Raw genomic sequence first — 7768 nt, 5'->3', positions numbered from 1 at the left:
GGGGCCGCTGCTCCGCGCCTCCGGGAAGGAGCCGGGCTCGCTCCGCAGCTGGCAGCTCCCGGGCGGGCCCCGCCGCGCCAGGTGTGACCCGCTCCAGCCCCTCCCGAGCGGGGTGGAGCCGAGCCGACAGCGGACCTGCCGCTGGGCCGCCAGGGGCCTTCATCCATCCGTCCCCCGCCGGGGCAGAGACCAATCCGGCTTCACCCCCCTCCCCGCCAGAGACCCCTCCCAGGGGACGTGCCGCCGAGCAGGGCCAGAGACTGAGTGTGGAACAGCGCTGCGTCTTGGCGCCTCGAACCCGTGTGATGTGTGACCATCGTTTTAACATGGGTTGACCGCGCTCGTGCTGACCTCCAGAGGCCCCTGCTTGAGCTCAAACGGTGGGTAAACGTGGTGGCCCTAAACTTGGCTGGAAAACCAGCAGAGAGGAAGGAGGGCCAGAGCCTGTCCACACAGCCGCTCCCGAGATGTTTTCAAGCATGATGTTACCCACCGGTGCCTGATCAAACACCGCTGTAGCTAAGGCACTGCCTACTCTGCTGTGCTGGAATTGAGGCAAATTCTCAGGCTGTGGGCCAAGCACCAACGTATCTGCACTGTCGTGTGGCCCGAAGACAGACAAGGAAAGCAGCCATTTGCACCAATAGCTTACCCTACATCCCAAATAGTGGCTTTTTCTGTCAGTACTAAGGGGTGCACTGGTGCAGCTATAGCAGTGGCTATAATTGGGGCAAAGCCCCAGTCTAGGCATGGCCTAACTTAGTTCTGTATTTAACGGGGCTACAGCATGCAGGGTTTCCCTAGAGGAGGAGAGCAGTCTCCTCCCTGAATTTTTTTTAAGACACCCCAGCTGTATTAAAGAAGCTCTGAATATGTCATTTTTCAAGGTATTAGCTTGGAAATTAGTAACTTTATAAACATTCTCCATCATGTTGTTGGTTCTTTACAGCTACTAATGTGTACAGTCCACTCAAAGGAGGCTGGCTCAGTCTGCCACAGCTATAGGCAAAGGGCTCTGGGCTGAGAGTCTGGTAACTGGGGGATTTCCTTTTTTAATTTTGTTGGCAATGAAATGGTGTATTAACCCACCCTTGGTATATAGAATCCAGTGTCCTTAATTTGGATTTAAAACATTTATCCATGACTACATTTTGTGCTCAAGCCAAATGGTTGAAGGGGGAGATTTTCTGAAGCACAAATGAATATTGGATACTTATCTCTCTTTAGTGGTATTGACAATCTCCCTCAAAATGAAGAAACATATACTTCAATCTAGTGTTAAAAAATAAAAATAAATAGAATTATTAAATGTAGCTGTTGTGTGTAGTTGGTACAGTAACTTACCCCCCTGATTTTTATAATTATTGTATACAGATACAGTAGTCTTGTACCTCAAAAAATACCCATTGGAACAACTGGAACGGTTTATCTTGGGTAAATCTTTATTAGTAAAAAATAAAATATATATTTACTGAAGGTGCCCAGATGACCAAGGGAAACCATTCCTGAGTAAATAAGCAATAACAATAGAAATGTAACTAATTGCATTCTTTATAAAATTCCATTTGGGTTTTTCCTTACATTTTATTAAACCAACAAGGGAACTGAATATACAAAAGCCCAAATTTAAATACAGTATTGAGGTTGTGACAAATTAACAAAAGCTCAAAATATAGCTAACTATAATGATGTTGGTGTGATCCAGGTGCCAACTGGCAGATGGCATAAAGGGTGTATAGGGGGTTTACAGGGATCCTCTGGGGTTGGTATATGCATAATAATTTATCAAAGGGTGGCATGTAAGGTCTCTACTACAAGCCAGTAGCTTACTGGTCATAACAGTCTTTGCAAAATGTATATGTGGATGATATTTAAGGAGTTATGTATCTATACTGAAAACTATGGTTTTAAGGTATGTAAGTTAAGACAGGTGACTAGAAGGTGATAGATTCTGTTCAGATGGGGGAATGTAGCGATTCGGGACTCACCCCTGCAGCATCTCCTGCTGGAGGTCTGGGAATTGGCTTGCTTTCCAGCTCCGGAGCACCCTCTGCAGGCTGATGTCATCCCCACTCGCTGGCCCCCATATCCCTCCCAGACCCCAGTGCCCCTTTATCTGGGGGTTCTGCCCCAGCAGTATCTCCTCAGTCTCTGGGTCTCCCCTCCCCAGGGAACCTCCAACCCCCTAATCCCACCTTGCCTCAGTGCCTACTGCCAGTCATCATTTAGCCCCCGCTCCCTGGGCCAGCCTGCAGCCTGTAATGGCCACTCATCCTTGGCAAGGAGGGGTAGGACCTGCTGCCACTGCCTAGCCCCGGGCTGCCCCTTTGCAACCCCAGTACCTGGTTTAGGCCCCGCACAAGGCCTTGCAGCTGGGAGGGGGGGGGGGGTGTCAGGCTGGAGCTCCCCAGCCCCTCTTGCCTTTCCCCCAGCACTGCCCTACCTCAGGTCCCTGCTCAGCTCCCAGACAACTAGGTCCTTTCCTCTCAAAAGCTAGAGAAGGAGTTTCCTAAGCCCCGGGCTCACTGGCCTTTTATAGGGCCAGCTGCAACCTGATTGGGGCGTGGCCCCAGCTGTGGCTGCCTTCCCCATCAGCCTAGCCACTTTTCACAGCCCCAGCCTTCTCCCAGGGCTGGCTTTAACCCTTTCCGGGCCAGAGCAGGTGACCACCCCACTACAGGGAAGTAAACGGTTCTCTCTCTAGCTGGTCATTGTGTGGCTCACAATGGAAGTCTATCTGCATATGAAGCCACCAACTAATCAAGGTTACAAAAATCATAGCCTACCTGGCTGAGAAATGCTGAGCAATGTGAGACATGACAGTAATTAGTTAAGTATGTTCTAGAACAGGGATCAGCAACCTTTGGCATCTGGCCTGCCAGGGTAAGCACCCTGGTGGGCTGGGCCGGTTTGTTTGCCTGCCGCGTCCACGGGTTCCGGCAATCGCGGCTCCCACTGGCTGTGGTTCGCTGCTCCAGGCCAATGGGGGCTGTGAGAAGCGGTGCGGCCAGTGGGAGCCGCGATCAGCCGAACCTGCGGACACGGCAGGTAAACAACCTGGCCCGGCCCGCCAGGGTGCTTACCCTGGTGAGCCGCGTGCCAAAGGTTGCCGATCCCTGTTCCAGAATGCGTGTTATGATTTTATTTTACATGCAACTATTTGTTTCCAATACTTTGACTTGCTACTTCTCGAATCTCTCCCCGGTGCCCCTCTACGTCAGGGTTCTGCCCCAGCAGTAACCCACAATCTTGGTCTTCCCCACCCAGGGGAACCCCCAACCCTCTATCCTCACCTTGCCTCAGTGGCTACTGCCAGTCACCATCTAGACCCCGCTCACTGGGGCAGACTGCAGTCTGTAAACCACTCATCAGCAAGGGGGGTTAGGACCTGCTGCTTTTGCCTATTCCTGGGCTGCCCCTCTGCAGCCCTAGCACCCATGTGGGCCCTTAACTCGGCCTGCAGCCTGGGGCTTAGCTAGGCTGGCGCTCCCCAGCTCCCTCTGCCCTTCCCCAGCACTGCTCCCCCCTAGGTACCCTCCTCAGATTCCCAGGCAGCCAGGTCTGTCTCTCTCTAAGGAGCTAGAGAGTGTCTCCTTGTCCTTCTGGCCCACCGCCCTCTTATAAGGGCCAGCTGGGCCCCGATTGCACTGGCTGCAGCTGGGGCTGCTTTCCCAATCAGCCCAGCCTTTCCCCTGCCACAGCCCTCTCCCAGGGCTGTTTCAAGCCCTTCAGGGCAGGAGCAGGGTAACCACCCCGCTACATCGTTAAATACACTTTTACTTGTTTTCACTATAAACAGATCTAAGTGGGGTGTGTTAAGCAGAGTGATGATCCTGAGGTAAAAGTGGTACGCTGGTGTGTACTGGTTCTTTGGGAGCAGCAGGTTCTGTGAATTCAGTGAGCATCCAGTAGACCAAGGGCTGGTCAGTCCAGGGGGACAGTTGGAGGGCTTGAGGGTTGGAATGAGCCTATCACTAACCTGTATAGATAGAGCTGGGCCTGTGTAGGCCTGGAGGGGAATGCTTGTGTTACCCGTGACTGGTGGGGTTGGGGAGCTGACCCCTGCCAGGCACCGACCAACAAGGCTTCCTTGTCGGTCGGTGGGTATCCCCAGGAGTGTCACAGTTGGTCGGATACACTAAGTTCTTTATGATAGTAAGATAAAGTTCCATTAAAGACACCATCTGGTTTTAGAGCTTCCAGGGCATAGAAGTCTGTGTTTTTGTTTAATTCGCAACCTTAATTTTCTTTTGTTCATTAGTATAATTTGTTTTCCACTTTGAAATAGTAGCATGTTAACCTACTGACAGAATTGCTTTCTGTACAACAAAAGACACATAGATGAATTTACAGAAAAAGATTCTGTCAGTATGAGTGTGTTTGTGCACGTATGACACCCTGGACCTGAACCAACTGCCCTTTCAAGTCAATAGAAAGGCTCCTGGTGGCTTCCATGGGGTTGGATTGGGCCTCATTTGAATATATCTGTTTAAATATTCACAAAAAAACAAAACGAACAGCTGTAGAGTTTTTTATTTGGACATTTTTCAGTGACAGCTAATAGGATACAGTGTTTATGATGCACACGTTTACTAAATACAACATCAGACACAACAACATTTCAAAGCATATGTCATTCTGAATTGTTTCGGTTTTCATCCATGTACTGTGGTGGTATAGAGTGAAAACCTGTTTAAAGGCTTTTATTTATCAGATGAATTATCAGCATCTTAAAAAACAAAAGTCATTCTCTCAGAATTCTTGTATGATATTTTGAAATGTGTTCAGTTTTAAATCCTAAATGATATAGACCTTCAACTTTCAAATGCTGGTGTTTCCAGGTATGGAACAACTGTTAACGGATTTAAAAAAAAATAAACTTTTCAAAGATGAAGTATACCATATCTTTCTATTCTGATCAAGTAGACTAGATTAATCACATTTAATAAAGCAAAATTCTTTAAGCACTTTCAAGTTCCATCTTGTATTAAAGCCTGGGTAGCAATTTGTTAAAATTTGGATAGAAGATTATGTTGCAAGAGCAAAATAATCGCTGGACTAAAAATATACCAAACTCAATGAGGTAATTATTGTGCAACATCTTTAGAATGGTTATATATGTCAAAAGGGACGTTGACAAATTAATAATTTCCAGCATCCAACAGAATCTACTATATCAATAGATAATAAATTAAAATATAAAAGTTGTGTCCACATTAAAAGAGCATAACCATGATTCAAAGGAAAAAATATAAGTTTTTAAAAGATGTTCATATTTGTTTCCACGGTTATTTAAAGAGACCTTAAACCTAAGGTGAAAAATATTTTATATCATAAATCAACACTAAAATTCTTTTTTGAAAAGTGCATGTAAAATACTGTTATGTAAAATTTTAGATGATTTACCAAGTACACATCTATTTCAACTTAGAAATATTTTCCTTTAAAACATGTCAAGCAGCATACACTTTTAATGTGATATAAATGTAACACTACTCAAACCACTGAGTTTAAGGATAATACCTATAAACAACTTACTACTACTTTGTTAAGGAAACAAGACGCAGTAAGGCTTTATACAGGTAAACAAACAAAAATACATTTTAACATAAATTTTCATAACTGTGTGTTTAAGTAGTAGATATATTTCCTGATCTACAGTATAAATATACTGTTGTGCCAGTTTTATTTAAACAGGAGGGAAAAAGTTTCTATTTTTCTAAATGTTTTCACCTATTTCCTGCTCTTATGCTATTACTGGATACCAGGGCTTTTTCAGGACATATTAACAAGTGCAGTACTTCCTGAAACTTTGAAAGATTAGTACACTCCACCATATTATATTATAATGTGTTTGGAGCCAGCTTATATTATCCTTGGCCTCAGAGATAAAGTAACAAACATATTTGAATGAAGTGCTTTTGGTTTACTTTGCATATGAAAATAATTTAAATAATTTAACAAAGATCATCCAAATTAAAGATGCAATTCTTACTTGTAGGTACCTGAACATATCAGTAGTGAGCTATCAAACACAAAAAATGGGCACACACTTCTGAAAATAAAAAGGCATAAGCATTTCAAAATGGTACTGACAAAGATCAAGCTTTCTTTATTATACATTTTATCAGTCACCATATATAAGGTGCATGTATATATCTCAAATAAAACATAACTGAAATGTATTGGTCTGCTCAGCTGATAGCAAAATTATTCTGTAGGTTCGCAGGCTGATTAGTACCAGATTAGTACCAGAACATTCTACGAGTATACCTATAGAATATTTTTCTGTTCTTTTAAAGAAATAAATGTTCATGCTAAGTTGCTAAGTTGCATGATACATTAAAATATTGCACACTGCAATTTAGTAATGTGCAACTTTTTCATATGTATATTTGAACCATACATCACTGACCATGTTTTAAAATTCAGAACCAGAGTGTTGACCAAGGCCTCTGACTTAATTGTTGTACATTTTGAAATATAAATTCAACACTGGAGCAGATCTGAGGCGTGAAAGAGGGAATATTCTTTCTGATTGGAAGTGCAGAGGCCAAAACAACTATAATTTCTCATTGTGCAGTCTGGATCTTACAGAACACTTTATAAATTTTTTTTAAACTATTTTTCTAGCATGAAGTAACCCTTTTGTTAAATAGGTTCATTGAACTATGTGGATAGATTCACAAACTGCACAATTTTAAATACTCCCTACCCAGTCAATGTTTGTTGTATGTTTCCAGAAGCCAATATATAGACTAAGGAAGGTATTGGACTACTCAAGGAATTTCTCCTTTCATTCTAGGTATTTGAGAATACATCTTAAAAATGTGGCAAAGACATAAAATGGATGATATTGAAAAAATATAATGCCACTTCCTTGGACTAAAATTGGACAAAGTAAAAACCCTGACCAACTACAAAATATGAAATAAATATTATAATCATGACTGACTTTTGTTCATTTTGTTACAAGACGAGTATTTTAGTGCCCTATCTTTAAAGAAAACTATCATCTAACTTCCAGTGTGCTACTTGTGCTTAGTTACCATTTTTCCTTTCCAGGTGATATTTGTTGACATTTGCATAAATCCAGTTAAAAGAATAGATTGCATTGGACTGTAAACAAAGTTGATAATAAAAAGTGAAGTTTCTTATTTTAGTGTCTAATAAAGGATACTGTCATACATTTTAAAGAACACAATACTCAGCAGCAGTTTAATATGTTTAGTAAACCACAGTACTAACAAATGAACACCTATGTTATATCGCATAGTAAGCCAAAAGACTAATACTTCATAATTTATGTCATACTGACATAAATAAGGAAGCTGTTTAACAAATTATTTTATATATTGCCAGTTTGCTATGTTTAAATTGTCAAAAACTCTAATGGAGAAACAGATTCCTACATGACTATGTATTCTACTACAAAATGCATTACTTCCAGTCCTCCACTTATAGTACCGTGTCTGTCCTTATTGGTCCCTGCCTATGAGCAGATTGTGTATGGATTTTAATGTACACTATTTAAATATGTTACTAAAGATCTAAAAATGTCTCTAGGCAGCTAAAGACAATTTTTGCCCAAGCCCTATATTCATACTCTGGAAACGTAACAATCAGTAATGTGTCTACATGAAAATAATGACCTATACAAATGCACATCTTTCTGCCAGCCTTCCAGTTGTGGTACAGTTATGTAGATTTGCAGCTACCCATACTAAAAATCTGGGCATATACAGTGTTGTCCCTTCAAAAACGTATT

Source organism: Emys orbicularis, chromosome 10, assembly GCF_028017835.1.
Source record: "Emys orbicularis isolate rEmyOrb1 chromosome 10, rEmyOrb1.hap1, whole genome shotgun sequence".
Classification (NCBI taxonomy): Eukaryota; Metazoa; Chordata; order Testudines; family Emydidae; genus Emys; species Emys orbicularis.
The sequence above is the reverse complement of the archived record's forward strand: the minus strand, read 5'-3'. Positions refer to the sequence as shown.